Source organism: Hyperolius riggenbachi, chromosome 7 (assembly GCF_040937935.1).
Source record: "Hyperolius riggenbachi isolate aHypRig1 chromosome 7, aHypRig1.pri, whole genome shotgun sequence".
Taxonomy (NCBI): domain Eukaryota; kingdom Metazoa; phylum Chordata; class Amphibia; order Anura; family Hyperoliidae; genus Hyperolius; species Hyperolius riggenbachi.
In genome coordinates, this window is record NC_090652.1 from 80898972 (window position 1) to 80921912 (window position 22941).

Here is a 22941-nt window from a genome sequence, read left to right on the forward strand (position 1 = left end):
TGAACCGCTATGCCGGCGAGTAACCGGGATCTTCCCTCAGCCCCTCCTCGCACTGACGTCAAAAGCGTCACTAAACACGTGATATTAGTCACATGTCTTGTAAACACTAGTGCTGATGCGGCTAACAATAAGCGATGCCGCGCAGCGTCGTATTCAGGCAACGGGACAACATTACCAGCTGCAATAGGCAAATCAGCCCCCGCTATCATGTGACCAGCCAGGATGTTAGTAGTAACTAAGCATCCGCAATGCTTTGCAGCGCTGCAAGAATTGAAAAAGATGAAAGGATGAGCGGGAGAGTGTCCCAAACACTCCCCAACAGAGCAACAAAGTTACTACCCCAGGGCAATTTGGAAGTACTGGACCCCGTATTCACCTTTATTGGAGGCAAAGGTCACCTGAAAAATAAAGCACAAGATGAAATTAAACCAATGCCCACATATAGAACTATACAATACATTCCTATATACATGGTAACAGATCATTTTCCTTATTCATCCCTTCTCTACCAAAAGTACCCAATTTCCTGGTTCACATTGCCTCTTTTCTGAGCAGTAATTTATGGCGATCTCCTCTACGCACACCCAGTGGTACATGATCAATGACTTGAACTCTAAGCTGTGAAATTGCATGTATATAGATCTTAAAGTGACAAGCAAATTCTTGTTCTTGACTCTGCCCTCTAATAGCTGTCTTGTGCGAAGAGATACGATCTCTTAAGGGTTGTATGGTCTTCCCAACGTAGCCTAAGCCACATGGACATTTTAATAAGTATATTACATAAGTAGACTCACAAGTAAAAACCCCTTTTATAAAGAACTTACGACCACTGGATCGAGGAACAAAACACATCACCCTTAGTTACACTCCCACACATGTGGCAGTGCAAACAAGGAAATGTACCATTTCTTGCAATTGCCACTCTCTCAGATGGGCATGTGTGTACCACTTTGTCTCTAATTGTAGGCGGATGATGAAATGACATCAGTGGCGGATACCTGAATTCCTGTACCATAGGAAAAGATTCACCAAGGATCCTCCAGTGTTTGTGAATAACCTTACTAATCTTCTGGCTCTGACTATTAAATGTACTCATAAAGGGGGCCCTAAGGCCTCCAATTTTCTTCTTTCTCTTTCTACACTCTTTCTTATCAGTCAAAAGCTCACTGGGATATCCCCTCTTCCTAAACTTATCCCGCATCTGCTCTATTCTGAGACTCCGCCTTTCAGGATCCGCCACCAGTCTCTCAACCCGTGTCAATTGTCCCATTGGGATATCGTTCCTAACATGCTTAGGGTGAAAACTCTGGAACTCCAAAATCAAATTCTGATCGGTAGGTTTGGTGTACAGATCCGTGAATAGATGACCGGAACTGTACACCCATGTATCCAAAAAAAGAGACATCTGTGGTACGCACGTGTGCTGTTAGAACAATCGGGGGACATTTGTTCCTCAACTCCTCAAGAAACATATCAAGAGATGAATGTGGCCCTGCCCATATGCAAAAAAATATCAATATAGTGCCACCAGCATTTAGCATTCTGGTGGAAATGGGGATTAGTATAAACAAAGCTTTCTTCGTACTGCCAGTATAAACAAATGAGCATAGGATGGGGCCACATTCGATCCCATCACTGTCCCCCTTTGCTATGCGTAGAACTGCTCATGAAACAGGAAATAGTCCTCATACAAAGCGATCCGTAACAATGCAATGACGAACTTTCTTTGGGGAACTGTTGAATCGGAATAGATCACCAAGAACCACTCCACTGCCTCTACACCTCCATCATGTAGAATGGAGGTGTAGAGGCTTTCCACATCAAGAGTGACCAATAAGCAATCAAAATCTAGAACAGGCAAAGCATTTAATTTCTCAATAAACATTTTTGTATCATGTACTTACTAGACTAGAAATCACCGTCCCCCTGCAAGAATCTGGACGCCCCCACCGGGCGCTCAGGGCCATTTTTTGGGGGGCGGGGGCAGGAGGGGTTGTAGCATGAGGGGAGAGCATTGTACATAATAAATGCTGGAGGGGAGCGCCAGAAGTGAGGGGGGGGGACTGTCCCCCCTTACTTTGGGCGCTCCCCTCCAGCATCTATTACTGACAGCAGCGGCAGGCAGGACACATACCTCCATCCACCACTGGAGGTTCCGATCTGTAAGTGCTTTATGCTACTACATGTTTAAACAGGAAGTAGTGTGAAGCACTTTGAGATTGGAGACCTCCGTGGTGGATGGAGGTGTGTATCGCTGCCGCTGCCAGTAAGAGATGCTGGAGGGGAGCGCAGGGGGGAGAGCCCGAGGTGAGGGATCCGAGGTGATTGCCGATGTGCAATGCTCTCCCCACATGCTGCGACCCCTCCTGCCCCCCAAACAGCCCTGAGAGAGCCCCAGAGGGGCCCCGCGCCCCCTTGCGGGTGCAGGAGCTGCATCCCCAAGGGTTGTAAGATATTATCAACAAATTGTGCCAAGGGGACAAAAACTGAATACACACTAGAAACAATCAGCCTCCCGGGTGGTCTCAAGGCTCTTATAGATTTTAGGTAAAGTATATAGTACCGGAGTCACAGGATGTTGTTTTATAAGGAATTTGCTACATTCATCATCAATAAGTAATAACCCTTTGAAAACCATCCTCAACAACTTGCTTAATCAAGCCCCGAATCCTAAAAAGTGGATCCACATCCAGTCTTTCATAAACTCCTTCCTGAGCCAATTGTTGTAAAATCTCTGAATGATAGTTCTGTAATACCACCACCACCCGACCCCACCTTTATCTGCAGGGCAAGCTACAATATGCTCATTATTTTGTAGAGATCAAAGTGCTTCCCTCTCTCCCTTTGTTAGATTGGATGTAATCCTAGGGGGATTCTTAACACATTCCTCTTCTAAAAGTTGTAGATCTTGTTTGACCTTGGAAGTAAACAGCTTAATTGTTGGATGATTTGGAGGGCTAAACGTTCTTTTGTTACGTAGTCCCAAAGATTTCATGGATAATTCTGTGATCTGATCTCCTCTGTAGTATGAGATCCAGGCCACCTCAGTACACAAGCAAAATTTTTTTCTATTTAACCGTTCTAAAGAAACGGCATAGGTCCAGATCTAGTTGAAAAAAATCTGGGCCATATGTAGGACAAAAACTCAGTCCATGATTCAACAGCCTGATCTCATCTTCAGTAAGATTATAATGTGACAAATTAACAACTAGTTGGTCTTTTGATTCCTCTAGCGTAGATGTATCTTGCTGGACAGGGCTTTGTTCCTCGAATCTCTGTATTTGTTTTTGTTTTTTTCCGCTGATACCTCCTCCCTCCTCTCCTGTGTCTTGAGATGACTGTGGGGAGTTGTCCTTGGAGGTCACTAAAAAATCAGAGTAACCAGTTTTTCCATCTCCTTGTTGTTTTGGCTTCCTGCCTCTCCTATAAGGCGGATTACGGCCCCTTCTCCTGGCATTATAACCCTCTTTCTGCCAGGTATAAACATATCCATTTGAGTAATCCATCAAATCACGATGAAACTTAGATTTCTTATTATCATCCACTCCTGTGCGGTATTTCTACATCTTTGTTTTTAGACCATTAAAGTACTGTTGTCCTGCTGCTGGTGACAGAAGCTTATTCAGATCTTTCTCTAATACCTCGATTTTTGCATCGATTTTAGGAATCTCCTCCTCTATACGAGCCACAGTATGGAGCAGTGTGTCAAAAGAGGCACAATTCCATATTCTTTCCCAAACCCCACAGAAAACGTTGTCTCGTGGGTACATGAATGGCGCTACCTGGGCTCTAACTGCACAAGGTATCTTCTTTTCTTCATGGTATTCTGCCAAAGTGGAGGCATGCAATTCCAAATTAATCTTTGTCTTGTGCCAGGTTTCCAGGTCACATTTCAATATCTTTTCATCAGGTTTCTGTAGGTAGTGTTTTCTACCAGTCACCTGGTATCCTCCGTGTAAGCAAAGGTTGCCCGCGTGCTTCCTTGGTCAACTTCCATTGTGCTGTTGCTGATTGCTGCACTAGTCTTCAGCTTTTGACGTCAGTGTGAGGACACCCCCACGCCCCCTTGAGAAAGCCGGAAGCCGGCGAAACGTTGGGGGAGCCGCACGATTCCTGCATGGGACGCCACGCCGTCCCGACCTCCACCCTGCCGCACGCCACAGGTCTGTAAGAGGGCCCACCGCCGTGCACACTGTCCGGTCAGGCCGACCGTGGCAGTCTTTGCCTGGACCTGCAATCCTTTCGTCATCCACATGGACAATGGTTTAGCATTGGATGGCTACTTCTAATCCTACAATCCCTAAGGACATATGGAGACTACATTCATCACTATGCGGTGAGATGCAGAAGTACTGAACATGCACTTGAGCCCTATGGATATGGTGAGACAAGCTGTTTATGCAATCTGTGCCATTTGCTGTGAAGCTGAGGCGCTGCCATACGTATGAATGCGGCTTTTTTGCTGATGCTACGCTTGTTTGTCCAGCTCGACTCTTTCTGCATACTCACTCCACCTATGCACGTTTCCTCATTGCTTTGTGCTTTGACCATTTTGCATCAGGTTGTTACTTTTTGAGCTATATGCTATGGAACTGTATCCTGTACAAACTTCCAATCCATAAGAGTGGACTAATGCTCCATATTGCCAATGTGGTGATTTTTTCATACTACCATCAGGGACTTTGTGATCACAGGCCAATTGTAGATGCCGGCGGATGTTTGCGGACTGTTGTGTGTGTGTGTTGGGATGGATGAGTTGTGACGGGGTGGCCATCCCATGTGCTTTTTAACAGTGATTTTTATATGATGGTGATTTTTTCTAATAAATTTTGATACACTTTTTGAAATATATATATCAAATTGTTTGTGTATTACTTCTAGTAATTGTTGATTGGGCTCTGTATGTCCCACTTTTTTATCCCACTGCCAATGTTGTCATTATCAGTGTGAGGAGGGGCTGAGTAATGGGGAGATCCCGGTTACTCGCCGCCATATCGGTTCATTAGCGTTAAGTGTTGATGCGCATGGTAGGTGGGCGCTCATATGGTAATTCCCAGGGGGTGTGGAGTTGACAGCTAATTTTGTATATAGAGGGATTAGTGTCCCATCAGGTCCGCTGGCTGTTGCATGGTACTGTTTGGCTGAATGGGAGTCATCTGATTGGCTGCTCTTGTGTGGATACACTATTTAAACGGCGATATGAGCTGAGGTTAGTGTGATGGTTATGCCTTTTGACTTGACCAAGAGCTTGACGCTCAAAACAGCGGAGCTGTCGCTGCATGGCTTGTAACATCATGCTTTCTAACCATTAAAGGGAACCAGAGACGCCAGAAAAAAGATTTTATACATACCTGGGGCTTCCTCCAGCCCCATGCGCACGGATCGCTCCCACGCCGCCGTCCTACGCTTCCTGTATCAGCCGGTTCCGGGTCCCGTAGTTTCGGCCAGTCGGCCAGTCGGCGTCAGCATGCGGCCAATTGTCCGCATCACAGGGGCTCCAAGCATACCCTTACGCGTGCGGCTGCATACTGCGCAGCCGCATGCGTAAGGGTATGCTGGGAGCCCCTGTGATGCAGACAATTGGCCGCGTCCACCGGATCCAGGAACCGGAGGATGGCGGTGTGAGAGCGATCCAGGCTTATGGGGCTGGAAGAAGCCCCAGGTATGTATGAAATCTTTTTTTCTTTTTCTATGTCCGGCGTCTCTGGTTCCCTTTAAAGGGAAGGTTCAGGGAGGGTGGGTAAAAAATAAAAATTAATTTCCACTTACCTGGGGCTTCCTCTAGCCCGTGGCAGGCAGGAGGTGTCCTCGCCGCCGCTCCGCAGGCTCCCGGTGGTCTCCGGTGGCCGACCCGACCTGGCCAGGCCGGCTGCCAGGTCGGGCTCTTCTGCGCTCCAAGGCCCGGAACTTCTGCGTTCCACGCCGGCGCGCTGACGTCATCGGACGTCCTCCGGGCTGTACTGCGCAGGCGCAGTAGTTCTGCCGGGAGCCTGCGGAGCGGCGGCGAGGGCACCTCCTGCCTGCCACGGGCTGGAGGAAGCCCCAGGTAAGTGGAAATTGATTTTTATTTTTTACCCACCCTCCCTGAACCTTCCCTTTAAGAAATAAAATAGCTATTTTTACAGAAGACAGTGCTGACTCATTTTGGATTCTAAGCCTACATGCACAAACACCCTTCCTGACCTAACCCTTCCCGCCCTCACAAATGGCTGCCGAATCATGCGCTGCTGGGCGGAACTGTGCCGCAAATAACGAAAAAAAAACCTTTACAAAAAAGATAATTCCCCCTTTGGTGGTGACAGATATTGATGTGCCATCCTCAGGGCCGGATTTGTACACTTTTTACCACCCTAGGCCGCTGTCACCAGCAGCCCCCATTCAGTATAGGTAGCCAGATGACTACCTTAATTCTTCCTTTTCCCACTTCCTCCCTTTCAGTATAGGTAGCCAGCTTGCCTTCCCACCGCAGCAGCCATCAGTATCACTCAATTCTCAGCTCATCTCTAGTGCCGAAGCTTCCTCTTCCCCTCTATCTCCAATGCTGCTCAAGTCCATAGCCGCCCGCCACAATGCAAACGTGCACAGAGAGCAAGGTGACTGCTGCACAGGTAGGGCCGCCTCTATCACCAGGCCATTATAGGCGATTTGTACAGCAGAAGACATTGGCAGCGCTTCCAAACAGAGGCTGGACGCGAATTGACTACCTGCAATAGATGTGCAGAGCTCCACAATTGTGGACTAAAATACACAACATGCATTCAAAACAGGTACAGCAAAGGAGAACGTTAGGTTCAGTATAAATAATATGTGCACAAATTATTCCCTACTAGACTTCCCCACGGTGGTGACGGGTTCTCTCGGGGAAGACCTACCGCTAGTCTAACGATAAAAACATGATTTATTCCTAGTGCTGCTAGTCATAAAATGGTATACACATTTCTCTCAAACAGACATCAAACAAATGACAGCGCTCATTGGCTGCAACTGAATTGTAGACCAACAGAGGCATGCAAAGCCCCAAAGGGCTAAATACATGCATTGAATGCAAATCAGATGCAAATCATGTACTAGTCCTAATCTATAATTTGAATGCAAATTGATGCATATGGATGCAGCTAGCCATACGTATACTTACATGAGTTTTGTACAGCAGGAGACATTGGCAGCGCTTCGAAACAGAGGCTGCACCTGAATTGACTACCTGCAATAGATCTGCAGAGCTCCACAATTGTGGACTAAAATACACAACATGCATTCAAAACAGGTACAGCAGTTTTGCTGTACAAAACTCATGTAAGTATACTTATGGCTAGCTGCATCCATGTGCATCAATTTGCATTCAAATTATAGATTAGGACTAGTACATGATTTGCATCTGATTTGCATTCAAGGCATGTATTTAGCCCCGTGGGGCTCTGCATGCCTATGTTGGTCTACAATTCAGTTGCAGCCTATGAGCGCTGTCATTTGTTTGATGTCTATTATAGGCGATTGCCTGGAGCACCGTGAAGGGGTAAGGCTCAATTGTGGGGTACCGCGGCCGCCACCGCTACTATTTTCTCTGTGCAAAGTTTCATTATTTACATTACTTGCACGGACGGTGCGCCACGTGCTCTCCAGCCTCCACTGCTCCGCCTCTATTCACCCCCCCCCTCGGATGCCGCCCAGCCAATAGAAGCAAGCAGCGTTCAACACACTGCTGCTGTTTGCACTCCTCCGCTCCGCCCCCTCTAGTCTAGCTAGCTGAGCTGTCCCGCCCCCTCTCTATAGCAGCAGCCGCACGGGTATATTGTGTATTGCCTCGTGCGGTGCCGCCTCTAACTCCGCCCCCACCAGTCAAGCACGCATTCTGGGCGCTATCATGAGAGCAGGGACAGAGGAAGCAGTGCTATAATGGCACATTCCTCTCCGCTCCTCTCACCACCACCACCGATACCTGCCTTCCAGGTGTGCTCGGATACCCCTTTTTAAAATCCGAATTGATTCGGATCTAGATACCCAGATATCCGGATCCGAATCGGATATCCAAATCTGAACTTTCCGGAATCCGAATCAAATCGGATATCCAAACACATTATCCGGGATATCCGCCCGGATTCGGATATCTGGATAGAAAACTGGAAGTGGCCTTTAAATTGCTTCTAAAACGTTTTTGGGGGGTAAATGAGGCATGTAGCATTATGTTTTTTTTAAAGGGAAACACTAATTAATTATGTGGGGACTTAAAATACAAAAAAAAAAAAATGGCTGTAAATTAAAATCGGGACTGGGTTCCAGACAGCAGTCGTGCAGCCCACATTGTGTCCAAATTCCAACCGCACAACTGGGAAATGACAGTTTTCAGCCCGGACACCTCCAAAAAATTATGCAGCAATTGATTTTGGGTTAAATATACAGTAGGTGGTATCAGTGGCCTGTGGCACCCTGGCGGTGGGAGCTGCACAGGCAGCAGGAGCAGGGCAATGCAGCAGCAGCCGGTGTAACCTGTGCCAGGAGCAGGCCGGACGTGGCACGTGTACGTGGCACGTAGCGTTGGTGGTACCACGACCTCCTGGAACTCCAGGCCGGCCCGGGCGTTCGAATCCGCTCTCATCGGGGCTTCCGGGGGACCTCGGCAGAGCGAGCCCACATTGTGTCCAAAGTCCAACCGCACAACTGGGACATGACAGTTTTCATCCCAGACACCTCAAAAAAAATTACGCAGCAATTGTGTTTTGGGTTAAATATATACTGGTATCAGTGGCCTGTGGCACCCGGGCGGTGGTAGCAGCACAGGCAGCAGGAGCAGGGCAATGCAGAAGCAGTAGGTGTAACGTGTGCCAGGAGCATGCCGGATGTGGCACGCCAGTTATTTTCTCTTCCTTACCCTCTCTGCAGCTGCTGCCAGGGATGGAAGACAAACTAAGGGAGGGAGAGAGTTAAACTTTCAAGACTGGGCTGAAGTAGAGCTCTCAGTGCAGCCTTCCCAATCCCCCCTCCCCCACAATGGTGCTTTCCCTGTGCAACAAGCTCCATACATGGGGAAAGCTGAACTGATAGGTGAGAGTGGGAGCTGGAGGATCAGATCATGTCAGGTACTTGCTGCTGCAGTCATCAACTACCCCTTCAACTTTTATTGCTTCCCCATCCTGACTTCTTAAGGGTCCATTCACACTTGAGTGGGAATCGCGTGATTCCCACTCACCGCAAACCGCTAGCGTTTTTTTAAAAACCGTTAGCCATTTAATCCTATGGCAGTGTTCTCACGGCGTATTGCGGATAGCGTTAACCACAAACACGTTACATACAGTGCTTTGCCAGCGATTGCTGAGCGATCGCGGTTAGCATGTATAGAACTCGCTCCCAAAGCGCTACAGTGTCCAGTGATTTTTCCACATTAATCGCGGAAAAATCACTCCCGCAAAATGCTAGTGGTAATTGCTAGCGTTTTGCGATTTTTAGATGTGAGCGGGGCCTTACACTTTATCCTAGCTGACCCTTTCATCCATCTTAGCAGGCTGAAGCCACCATCACCAGGTTGCTGACATCTCTCATCCACCCTCCCAACCACCCTCTACTCCCCTGCTGTCACCTCTGTGCCACCCTCTACTCCCCCGCTGTCACTTCTCTGCCACCTCCTACTCCCCCGCTGTCACCTTTCTGCCACCTTCTTCTCTCCTACTGTCACCTCCCTGCCACCTCCTACTCCCCTGCTGTCACCTGAGTGGATTATTTAACCGGTGCCATGGAGGGGGGGTTTTCTCGCCTGGAGTCACAAAAAGGCTAGAGAGACATCCCTGTGCGCAGGCCACTGGCAGCAGAGTACCATGGTCAGGCGCTCGCCTGATCTCCCTGCATTGCACCAGCAAATGCTGCAGAAGTTCAGCCTGCTGCTTTGGTGCCCATGCTCTTGTGGCACCCTAGGCCATGGCCTAGGCGGCCTTGGCTTAAATCCGGCCATGGCCATACTGGAGAAGTTGGACCTGTGCAATCTCTGTAAGGTCCAAGTAAAGCCTCATGCTAATAGTAGTGACACTGTCGACAGCCAAATGCTAAATTAGTGAAAAACACCAAGAAAAGCTGGTCTCCTCTAGCTGTCCTTTGTCAGAACCTTCTAAATTTCACTTTTCATTAGGGTCCCAGTTAAGAAAAACTACCAAAAAGAAGAATATATTTGTCAGGCTTCCCAAAACATCACAGCACCTGTTTGGAACAACCATTCAAGAAGAAAATAACCAAATAGAATAATATTTGCCAAGTAGTCTTCTATTGTCGAGCACCTTGAAAATGTTGAACGACAATTCTCTGTCCTGAAACACATCACAAATTGTTTAACCACTTCCGTAACAGCAATCTATGCCCTCTGAAGCACCAGAGACTGCTGGTACCAAAGAACGGCGCCTCCCGATGAATTGCCGCATATACCCGCTGCTCGCCGGTCACGTTGATCTCTCCCCACCATAGGCCCCTCTTTCCGCTGTCGCTATGATGGCAGAGCTGTGTACGCGGTCAGGAACCGCTTTCATTGACTCCTGACCCTGTCCATCAATGCAAGCCAGTTAGATTGGTTCACAGTGATGACAGGGTCAGGAGCCAATGAAATCGGCTCCTGACCGTCTTGCACAGCTCTGTTGTCGTACTGAAAGAAGGGCAAGTGATCTGCGGTGAGGAGAGAGCGGCGCGACCGGCGGTAGCGGTGGGAGTGTTTGGTGGGGATGATTGAAATCTACACCCTGTCAGGAATAATTGGTTGAAAACGGGGTATAGATTTCAAGCATCAAGTTCCGGAAGCGGTTAAATTATCTTTGTGCACAACCAGTGGTATTTTAACACCCCACAGTCCAACAGTTTAGCAGATCACAAATTCTATGCTCCCCTTTGACTTCAATGGATTTATGGCAGCTGAAATTGTGCAATGCCACACAACATGGGCACATTTTGTGGAAGTTCCAGCACAATGGATATTGCTGATTTCACGCACCCCTAATCATTACAATGTTTTGGGGTTTTTAGTCTGATGGAAATTATTCTAGAATGCATACATTTTTTTTTCAAAAAATCCTAATGATTTAATAAGCGGGAGAGAGCTGGGGTAATTAGTATTTGCTTAAATATTCTTGCAATTGAGAGTGTCTCTCTTTTCCATCCAAGTTGGGAACTATTCTTAGCACATTTTCTGGGGACAAAGCCTGGCATCAGTTTTTCTGCCAGGTTTTGGGTAGGTAGAAAATAAGTCCTCACTGACATCTGTTATATTAAACCAGGCTATCCTAGATTCATCTGGAAAAGAAAAAACACAACCAGCTGTGGATGCTTACAGAAGGATCCGCAAACCAGGCAGTGGTTGAAAAAACGCTGGTATTCTTTATTCAAAGATTCCACATGACAGGTGCAATATAATCACAAAGTTCAACTGACGCGTGTCGGGCTTACATTCTGCCCTTAGTCATAGTTGAATCTATGAATAAAGAATACCAGCGTTTTTTCAACCACTGCCTGGTTTGCGGATCCTTCTATATATATCTGTGGATTGGCTTGGCTCTCCAGATCCTGCACCCATTGCACGATAAGCACCTATCGTGACCTTAAGACTGCACTGTGTGTACTCCTTTCCGTTCTTGCCTGAAGAAGTGGGGATATACCTGCGGAACATGTGGCATTGCATGTTGGAGTATATAAATAAACTTGTTTGTACAAAAATTGACAATTTCATGAATTTTTAAAACTTTTAGTTGTATGTTTTTATTCTTTTGGCGCCACTGTTCTCCTTACAATTATCAGTGTCCACCCCTGGTGGAGGGGTCGAATCTCCTTTCTTCTCCTATACTACAGAGAGCGACATCTCTAATCTCCTCAGAGAGTGACAGGTCTAATCTCCTCACCTGCCTATACAGTGGTTGCCTATACGGTAACCCTGACTTGTGAGTATATCAATCGTATACTTTTTCATTTACCCATTTCTTTACTTACTACACTATATTGGGCTCTCGGTGTCCCTTCTCGTCATTCCAGTTCACTGACTCGCATATAAGACGAGGGGGTAACTTTTCAGCACATTTGTGTGCTGAAAAGTTAGCACATTTGTGTGCTAAAAAAGTAGGCTTATATGTGAGTATATATGGTATTCTGCCTCTGTGACTACTCAATGCAACAGGTTCCAAAGGTTATTTTTGTATGTACAGTAATACTTTTGTATTATAGAAGATTTTTCAGTCACTAGTTCAACAGACTTCTTCAGGTTCAGCAAGGTGAGGAAAATAACCAGATATGCATGTGTCATCTGAACAACTGACAATTTTTTTAATAAGCATGGTAAAAAAATAGAAGACAAAAGGAAAAACTAGGCCGGCACACTATAGGTTAAAACATGACACCTCTTTATTCACAGTCTTTCAAAGACACTGTTCCAAAAACTGCATTCGCAGTAACCTATGTGAGAAGGAGACAGACTGGCACTAGATGTAGGTGGATGGACGCTGGGTTCACCGGATCATGTACTCCATGCTCAACGTGCTCTCCAGAGCATACACTTTTGCAACTGACAGTGAAGAGAGGCAGAGGCACAGTTGAAGCAAATAGAAATACCTTTTAATCCACGGTGGGCTGACACACGGGGTTACAGTGGGGGTGAGGGGATGCCTGACAGCTGTTTCGCTAAAAAAGCTTCCTCAGAGGCAAAAATTGGGAACAGGTATTTCTATTTGCTTCAACTGTGCCTCTGCCTCTCTTCACTGTCAGTTGCATTCGCAGTAAGCAGAAAAACATTTGTCAGCAACATACTTTCACAGGCTTGCATAAGCTTTGTTAGTTACAACGAAAGACAGCAAAGCATGCCTTAGAAGCATGACAGCTTGGAGCAAGCTTGCAGTGCAGGCTGCATATACTTGCGCGCCAGTGGTGGTTCAACGGTGACAAATGGTGCTGGCAGGGGCGTAACTAGAAATCACTGGGCCCCCCTGCGAAAATTTAGATGGGCCCCCCCCCCATAGGTACCAAATAATTGTAATGGGGCAGCGTTTCACTATAAAATAATTGTAATGGGGCAGCGTTTCAGCATAAAATAATTGTAATGGGGCAGCGTTTCACCATAAAATAATCGTAATGCACCAGAAATTCATTGTAAAGTGGGCAGCATTTCGCCAGAAATTAATCGTAAAGTGGGCAGCATTTCACCGTAAAAAAAATCGTAAAGTGGGCAGCATTTCACCAGAAATTAATCGTAAAGTGGGCAGGATTTCATCATAAAATAATTGTAAAGTGGGCAGCATTTCACCAGAAATTAATCGTTAAGTGGGTAAAGTGGGCAGCATTTCGCCATAAAATAATCGTAAAGTGGGCAGCATTTCACCATAAACTAATCGCAAAGTGGGCAGCATTTCACCATAAAATAATCGTAAGGTGGGCAGCATTTCACCATAAAATAATCGCAAAGTGGGCAGCATTTCACCATAAAATAATCATAAAGTGGTCAGCATTTCACCATAAACTAATCGCAAAGTGGGCAGCATTTCACCATAAAATAATCGTAAAGTGGGCAGCATTTCACCATAAAATAATCGTAAAGTGGGCAGCATTTCACCATAAAATAATCGTAAAGTGGGCAGCAGTCACCAGAAAATCGCAATGTGGGCAGCGTTCACCAGAAAATTGTACAGTGGGCAGCAATCATCAGAAAATCGCAATGTGGGCAGCATTCACTAGAACATCATACAGTGGGCAGCAGTCACCAGAAAATCGCAATGAGGGCAGTGTTCACCAGAAAATCGTACAGTGGGCAGCAGTCACCAGAAAATCGTACAGTGGGCAGCGGTCACCAGAAAATCGTACAGTGGGCAGCAGGCACCAGAAAATCATACAGTGATCAGCAGTCACCAGAAAATCGCAATGTGGGCAGCGTTCACCAGAAAATCGTACAGTGGGCAGCAATCAACAGAAAAGCGTACAGTGGGCAGCAGTCAACAGAATATCGCAATGTGGGCAGCGTTCACCAGAAAATCGTACAGTGGGCAGCAGTCACCAGAAAATCGTAATGTGGGCAGCAGTCACCAGAAAATCGTACAGTGGGCAGCAGTCACCAGAAAATCATAATGTGGGCAGCAGTCACCAGAAAGTCGTACAGTGGGCAGCAGTCACCAGAAAATCGTACAGTGGGCAGCAGTCACCAGAAAATCGTAATGTGGGCAGCAGTCACCAGAAAATCGTACAGTGGGCAGCAGTCACCAGAAAATCGTACAGTGGGCAGCAGTCACCAGAAAATCGTACAGTGGGCAGCAGTCACCAGAAAAATCGCAATGTGGGCAGCAGTCACCAGTAAATCGTACAGTGGGCAGCAGTCACCAGAAAAATCTCAATGTGGGCAGCAGGCACCAGAAAATCGCAATGTGGGCAGCAGTCACCGGAAAATTGCAATGTGGGCAGCAGTTACCAGAAAATCACAATGTGGGCAGCAGACAGCAGAAAATCGCAATGTGGGCAGCAGTTACCAGAAAATCACAATGTGGGCAGCAGACAGCAAAAAATCGCAATGTGGGCAGCAGTCACCAGAAAATCGTACAGTGGGCAGCAGTCACCAGAAAATCGTAATGTGGGCAGCAGTCACCAGAAAATCGTACAGTGGGCAGCGGTCACCAGAAAATCGTACAGTGGGCAGCGGTCACCAGAAAACCGTACAGTGGGCAGCAGGCACCAGAAAATCATACAGTGAGCAGCAGTCACCAGAAAATCGCAATGCGGGCAGCGTTCACCAGAAAATCGTACAGTGGGCAGCAGTCAACAGAAAATCGTACAGTGGGCAGCAGTCAACAGAATATCGCAATGTGGGCAGCGTTCACCAGAAAATCGTACAGTGGGCAGCAGTCACCAGAAAATCGTAATGTGGGCAGCAGTCACCAGAAAATCGTACAGTGGGCAGCAGTCACCAGAAAATCGTAATGTGGGCAGCAGTCACCAGAAAAATCGCAATGTGGGCAGCAGTCACCAGTAAATCGTACAGTGGGCAGCAGTCACCAGAAAAATCTCAATGTGGGCAGCAGGCACCAGAAAATCGCAATGTGGGCAGCAGGCACCAGAAAATCGCAATGTGGGCAGCAGTCACCAGAAAATTGCAATGTGGGCAGCAGTTACCAGAAAATCACAATGTGGGCAGCAGACAGCAGAAAATCGCAATGTGGGCAGCAGTTACCAGAAAATCACAATGTGGGCAGCAGACAGCAAAAAATCGCAATGTGGGCAGCAGTCACCAGAAAATCGCAATGTGGGCAGCAGACAGCAAAAAATCGCATTGTGGGCAGCAGTCACCAGAAAATCGCAATGTGGGCAGCAGTTACCAGAAAATCGCATTGTGGGCAGCAGACAGCAGAAAATTGCAATGTGGGCAGCAGTTACTAGAAAATCGCAATGTGGGCAGCAGTCACCAGAAAATCGTACAGTGGGCAGCAGTCACCAGAAAATCGTACAGTGGGCAGCAGTCACCAGAAAATCGTACAGTGGGCAGCAGTCACCAGAAAAATCGCAATGTGGGCAGCAGTCACCAGTAAATCGTACAGTGGGCAGCAGTCACCAGAAAAATCTCAATGTGGGCAGCAGGCACCAGAAAATCGCAATGTGGGCAGCAGTCACCAGAAAATTGCAATGTGGGCAGCAGTTACCAGAAAATCACAATGTGGGCAGCAGACAGCAGAAAATCGCAATGTGGGCAGCAGCTACCAGAAAATCGCAATGTGGGCAGCAGTCACCAGAAAATCGCAATGTGGGCAGCAGTTACCAGAAAATCGCATTGTGGGCAGCAGACAGCAGAAAATCGCAATGTGGGCAGCAGTTACCAGAAAATCGCAATGTGGGCAGCAGTCACCAGAAAATCGCAATGTGGGCAGCAGTTACCAGAAAATCACAATGTGGGCAGCAGACAGCAAAAAATCGCAATGTGGGCAGCAGACAGCAGAAAATCACAATGGCCTCAATTCACTAAGCTTTATCAAACACTTTATCAAATGTATCATAATTTACCTCATGGGTAAAATCTAATTTTGAAATCACTAAGGTGCCATAGATTAATTGTAAGTTTTATCGATAAAACATTCAATAAATATATAACATCTTAGTGAATTCAAAATTATATTTTACCCATGAGGTAAATTATCAAATGTTTGATAAAGTGTTTGATAAAGCTTAGTGAATTGAGCCCAATATGGGCAGCAGACAGCAGAAAATCGCAATGTGGGCAGCACCTGTAAAAAAAAACAAAAAACAATTCACTCACCTGCCTGGCAGAAGTCTCCTCTCCTGGCCTCAGATCCCCCGACGTTCCTCCAGCAGCAGCACATCTCCCGCGCTGACAGGCAGAGTGCAGGGCTACGGCAAGATGGCTCCCGAAGCCCTGTACTGGAGACACAAATAGTCTCCAGAGCACGGCTTCGGCAGCCATCTTGCCGTAGCCCTGCTCTGCCTCCCGGGAGACTGCGGGGCTGCGGGGAATGAACTGGCCCGGCGTCTATTAGACACTGCGGCCAGTTCCACACCTGGCTGGGGGCCTGGAGGGGGGGGGGGGGTCTTAGAATCGGGCGGGCGGCAGCGCTCCCCCTCCTCCGCACATGGCTGGCGGGCCCCGGAGCCCCGGGCCCCCCCTGCAGCTGAGGGGGTCGCATCCCCGGTGGTTACGCCGGTGGGTGCTGGGCTGCAATGTGTGCAGCATTACCCAGGGAGCGTGCGTGGCCCATGTTAAAAAATAGCCAGAATACTGAATAAAATCTATAGCCAGCACAATATGCACAGTTAATTGCTTTAGCATATTTCCCACCTTCACTGTAGGCCCCTTTCCTTGAGTGTGGCATGCCCTTGCCTTTGGAATTTCCCAATTCTAAGATGCATGCAAATTGCATTACAACAGGTGGATCACAAAAAACACATTCCTGTGTGACCTTAAAGCTAATGTGAATTAAAAAAAAAATTAAACAGATACTTATTTACCGAGAGGGAAGTCTCTGGGTCCTATAGTGCCTTTCCACTCTTCTCACGGGCCCCGTGTTCCCGCAATGGCTCCCAGGCAGCAGTATTCAACCGGTCGGTCAAATACTGCTCTCTTCCACCGCAGGAGGCTTTGGAAGTCTTCAGAAACTCAAGTGCTCTAGAAGACCGGTAGCTCCATACGGCTTCTGCGTGAGCATGCTCTCTCTCGCATGCTTGCGCATGCACAGTACAGAGCCGACCGCCTTTGGGAGCACTTGGGCTCCTGAAGACTTACGAAGCCTCCCGCGGTGAGGGATTCAAACGGGGTGACATTGCTGGAACACAGGGACCGTGAGAGGAGCGGGAAGGCTCTATATGACCCAGATATGTATCTATTTACTGCATGCTGCTGCAATTTGCAGGCGACACAGGCTTCAGTAAACCCCATCTCTATTTGTTTTGCCTTTTGCAATAATGAAAGACACTTTTTACCTCAAGATTCAAATATAATGCAACAATTGGATAACATTCTCGCCTCTCAGTGCTGGAGTTCCAGGTCTGAATGCTGATTATGAAAGTCTCTGAATGGGATTTGTATATTCATATCATGTTTGAGCTTCTTCTAAGTGCTCTGGTTTTCTCAGCAATCTCAAAAACATTGTGTTAAGTTAATAGCCTTCCACCTAAAATGTGCCCTCTGGTAGGGACATTAGATTGCAAGCCCTTTGTTCTGAGTGAGTACGTATGTTTTCGCCGCATTTGATTTGGGTGCAAAGAGAAACCGAGAGACAGTTCTCCTTATGCTAAGGTAATCTAGGGGAATACAAAACCCATACTAAGGGTGCTACCTAATACTGGGGAGTACTTCTAGATACTTATACCGGAGGCTACTTCAGGCTACCTACAGTGGAGATCTCATCTGGCTACCTGTACTGGGGAGCTTCTTCTGGCTACCTACGCTGGGGGCACATCTGGCTACCTATATGGGAGATCTGGCTACCTACCTATATGGCAGGGGCTCTTACTACCTATACTGTATGTCACCCCTAAATATTGTCTGTAACCTAAATTAATGTCCAGCGCTGCGTAATATGTTGGCGCTTTATCAATTAAGTAAATACATAAATAAATAAATACTGGTGGGCTAATTCTGATAAACTACACTGAGGGGGAACTTCTGGTTACCTATTAAGGGGCCCCTCTGACTACCTATACTGTGGGTACCTCTAGCTACTTATACTCTGGCTACCCATACTGGGAGCTACCTATTATCGGGGGGGGGGGGGTACCTCCAGTAGCTACCTATGCTGGGGAGATCTGGTGGGAGTCTGGCTACCTTAACACAAAGGACCCAAAGGCTACCTAAATCTGGTATGTGTGTCTGCCCACAAAGGTACTTTATACATTTTTGTTAATCTTTCCTTTGGGGGGCCCCAATCAAAATGTTGTTGTGGGGCCGCCATGACTTCTAGCTACACCCCTGCTCCATAAAATATAGGCTATGGAGAAGACATCTGTTCCAGCGGATTTTCTTGCAGGTCTGGGTTTTGCATTCTGATTGCATTCCTATTACCGGAGCAGATGCAGCAGTTCTGCCTGTAAAGGACAAATCATGTATGATCCATTGATATCTCTATTTTTATGCTGCCTTCTAATGTGAACTGAGCCTTAGTCTATTTTTGACTTTAAATAGTTAACTTCTCCCTGTAAAGGTGCTCATTATTGGTATGATTTTCACAAATGATTCTTTATTTCAGATCAGATAAATCTGTTCGAATCGTAAATAGAAAAATTAAGCAGTTGCTCACAATAGATATAAAATTGATCATAAAGCCCACCAAAAATAGCCATTTTAAAGAGAGGCTGAAGCGAATTAATTTTGCCCTTTTTACTCCCAGCACAAGTAAACCGCATTGCAGGTGCAGTGAAAAGGTTGCAGTGACTGCTGGTACAACAATGTGTGGTTACACAGGTGCAGTGAACAGGTTTTAAGTGACTGGTATATAAAACTGCATGTTGTTACACAGGTGCAGTAAACATGAACAGGCATGCACGGTCGGACTGGTATTACAAATGTGCAGCTGTCACACACACAGGTGCAGTGAACAGTAATGCAGTGACTGCTGGTATATAACACTGCATGCTGTCATACATGTGCAGTGAACATGAACAGGTATGCACAGTCGGACTGGTATTACAAATGTGCAGCTGTCACACACACAGGTGCAGTGAACAGTTATGCAGTGACTGCTGGTATATAACACTGCATGCTGTCACGCAGGTGCAGTGAACATGAACAGGTATGCACCTTCGGACTGGTATTACAAATGTGCAGCTGTCACACACACAGGTGCAGAGAACAGTTATGCAATGACTGCTGGTATATAACACTGAATGCTGTCATGCAGGTGCAGTGAACATGTACAGGTATGCATGGTCGGACAGGAATTATAAATGTGCAGCTGCCACACACACAGGTGCAGTGAACAGTTCTGCAGTGACTGGTATGATATAACACTGCGTGCTGTCACGCAGGTGCAGTGAACATGAACAGGTATGCACGGTTGGACTGGTATTATACAGTAAATGTGCAGCTGTCACACACAAGTGCAGTGAAAAGGTAGGCACTGAATGTGCTGGGCCTTGGACAGTATAGCGATTAGCACGGGCCAGCTGTGACACACAGGGCTGTATAATGCAGTGTCAGTGGCACACACACAAAAAAAACTTCACAAGAACATTAGCTCTGATAAGAGCTCTTTTTGTGGTGCTTTTCAACAACAAATATCAGCTAGGAACAAGCTACAAGAGCCTAACTAAGCTTCTCCTATGTCTACAGCAGGTTCTTCTCCCTTCTCTCACTACTGCAGCAACACCGAGAGACATAATGGCAGCTGCCTTATATAAGGGGGAGGGGGGGGGGGGGGGGCACCAGGAGGGAATGCAGCCTGATTGGCTGTCATGTGTCTGCTGACTGTAGAGGGTCAAAGTTTAGCCCAATGATGTAGTATAGGGGTGGGCCGAACTCGCCATAAAGTTCGTGTTTCGATGCGAACGCGAACCACCGATGTTCGCGTGAATAAGTTCGGGACAACTCTAAAGTTAGATGGCCAAACAATGCGCATGCACACTACCACATTTGTGCATAAGCAATATCAGGTTGGCGTACGCTTGCATGCCGTGCACACAACGGCGTCTTACATGCAAGCCCAATAGCCATGAAGGGAACATAGTGCTGGAGCAGGTGGGGTAACACTACACAACCAGCACAGCGAACAACCAGCTGGGCCAGAACCAGCAGCCAGCACTGCTAGTGCCAGTGGCTAGCAAGCCATGCTAGGATGGTATCAGAAGCCAACATCAGTGGTCACTGCCAAGCTTGGGCAACACACACCAGCTCAGCAACTCTATCCGAATCAGTGTTGACGTGTTAGAGCAATATGAATTTGGAATGATTCAGGTTCTGTTCGGAACGAATCAGGTTCTAATAGGAAGAACTTGGAAGGAAGTTCAAAATTCAAACTACTCAGACACATTCAGGGCCGGTTCTCTCATGAAGCAAGGTGAAACCTTTGCATCAGGATCAGAGATTACAGGGGGAGCATGTTTGTACTGTGAGTTTACACTTACACCATGCAGTCAGAGTAGGAGGTGAAGCAAGAGAAGAGCGAGGTGAATAGGTTATCATTGGGGGGAAGGCAGCTTGTTGTGCTGTGTGAGGAGTCTGACAGTGAGTTAGGAGGGGGGAGGCAAGTTGTTGCATATGCTCCCTTGCTGCCTGAAAACATTAAATGAAACAGAGTACATTTTTGGCTGCCGTGCGATCATTCCAACTGTTGGTGTGTGGGGGTGCATCGTCACAAGTTTGCCTCAGGCAGCAAAAAGTCTTGAACTGGCCCTGCACACATTAACACTAGTCACTATTTCCATCTATAAAATATAATTAAAGTACAAATAAGGAGGAACTCAGATGGCTTTTTACATTTGCTCTTATGAAATGTAGGTAAAACGCACAAGGCTTCAGGGACATTTGCCTGTATTTGGCTGATACTGTATTTGATAAACACAAATTTAACCACTTAAGGACCAGGGGTAGTTTGCCTGATCTGTGCTGCGTGGACTCTCCAGCCCGCAGCACAGATCAGGATAGAGCCAGGGTGATCAGACTTACCCCCTTTTTTCCCCACAAGGGGGATGTTCTCCTGGGGGAGGGTCTGATCGCCGCCGGCTTGCTGCGCTTTGCGGGGGGGCTCTTCAAAGCCCCCCTCCGCAGCATTTTCGGCGCTCCGTCCCTCTCCCTCCCTCTCCCTCCCCCTGTGAGCGGCACAGGACGGACATCCGTCTTGCGCATTGTAGGATAGGCTTCAGCCTATCATATGCCGGCGATCCCCGGCCAATCAGAGGCCGGGGATCGCCGATCTGCCTTACGCAGCAGCGCCGTATGATGTAAACAGCGTGTTTACATTTTGCCGGCGAGCCGCGATCGGTGGCTCACCAGCTGTTCACAGAGACACCCTCAGTGAACTGACATGGAAAGGCCGATCGAGCGGCTGTTTCCATGGTAACCCACTTAAGACCTGCTGACACCTATGGGCGTTAGCTGGTCCTTAAAGCCATTGGAGGACTTCCTTCTTTTACAGCAGCTCCATCACCAGGCCAGACAGATAGACTAGTAAGCTGGCTAGCAAGGCTACAACACATCTTGAAAGCCAGAACACCATCAGCAGACAACAATGTAAACAATGTTATTACTTGTATACTGATAACATTCTGCTTATTTGAAACTTTGTTGATACTGTCTGTGTCATGACCTTAACTACTGCACCAGAAGTGTCATCTAATCTACAGCATTGCATTGCCATCTGGTGGCTACTAACACTATTGCATAGCAATGTGCGAGACTATTGCAGTCATGTTAGTTAACTTGCAGCATCAAAAAAATAGTTACATGATACTTATTTTTTATTATTATTCAGTGACTTAACTACAGGTCCTGGGGCCCCATATAAACATTTTGATGGGGACCCCCAGACCTAGGCACACATGAGTTATGGCTCCATCTCCCAAAGACTTAAAGAGACTCTGAAGTCTCCCTAAAATGAGGCTTTTAGTTTAAAAACCTCATTACCATTATTGTCCCACCTAAAACGCAGCAGAACCGCGGCTGAAAACCCCCTCGGTCACCCCAAACTCACGGGGGTACAAGGCAGGCAACTTCCGCATAGAGGCAGCGCGGCTCTGCCTCTATGCGAGTCAATCAGCGCTGATCGCCGCCTCTCCCCCGCCCCTCTCAGTCTTCCTTTACTGAGAGGGGAGGGATAGAGGCGGAGATACGCTCTGATTGACGCGCATACAGGCGGCAGCAAAATCCACAACCAAGAAAGTCGTGGATTTTGCCTGCCCTGTACCCCCGTGAGTTTGGGGTGATCGAGGGGGTTTTCAGCCGCGGTTCTGCGGCGTTATAAGAGAGACTATAATGTTAATGAGGTTTTTAAAATTAAAAAACTCATTTTAGGGAGACTTCAGAGTCTCTTTAAAGCCAGGACCTGAGTTAGAGGGGTGCACACAATCTTAGCGTGAGAGAGAACTGCACAGTGTCTAGCATAAATAGGTAAAAAGCATGAAAGCAGACTTTTGTTCAAGGTAGAAGATTGGGGGACAGGAGAAAATAAGCGACTGAAAAAAATGATGCTTTATTTTAAACTTGGACTTTAACTTACACTCAAACCATTTTTCTTCTATCAGTGCTAAATCTCTTGAGAACTTTTTTCTGTATCTATCCTTTCCTGGACCAGCTTTAAAGAGACTCTGTAACAAAATTTTCATCCTTATTTCTTCTATCCTATAAGTTCCTATACCTGTTCTAATGTGCTCTGTCTAACTGCAGCCTTTCATAGTTGCACAGTGGCTGTATTATCTCTGTTATATGATCTAATCTTCTCTCCTCTGTCGGCTGTCGGGCTGAGGCAGTCAGGCTGGAATGTGCTGTGCTGCTTGTGATTGGATAGAAGCTATACA